Source organism: Myotis brandtii, unplaced genomic scaffold, assembly GCF_000412655.1.
Source record: "Myotis brandtii unplaced genomic scaffold, ASM41265v1 scaffold940, whole genome shotgun sequence".
Lineage (NCBI taxonomy): Eukaryota > Metazoa > Chordata > Mammalia > Chiroptera > Vespertilionidae > Myotis > Myotis brandtii.
The window spans coordinates 475,707-476,008 of record NW_005371877.1 but is presented as its reverse complement, the minus strand read 5'-3'; positions in this window follow the sequence as shown (position 1 = coordinate 476,008).

Genomic DNA, 302 nt, shown 5'->3' with positions numbered 1-302 from the left:
CCTGGCCATCCCTCCAGGGGCAGGATGGGTCCCGCAGTCCTGGGCTCCCTGCCCACAGCCTCAGCCTCCTCACCCGCCCTGGGCCGCTGTTTCTCTGAAACAATGGGGACCCCCCCTCCGGGAGCTGGTGGGTAACACAGGACAACGCCAGAGCTGCCCCTGCCCCAGAGAGATGCCCAGGCCCCTCCCAGAGGCCCCTGCCAGGCCCCTTGTCCTGGAGTCGGGCAGGGGGGTGGGCAGAGTCCGGCCCTGCCCTCCGGACTCCAGTGTCCTGGGGAGTCTGGCCAGGCACGCAGAGGGCG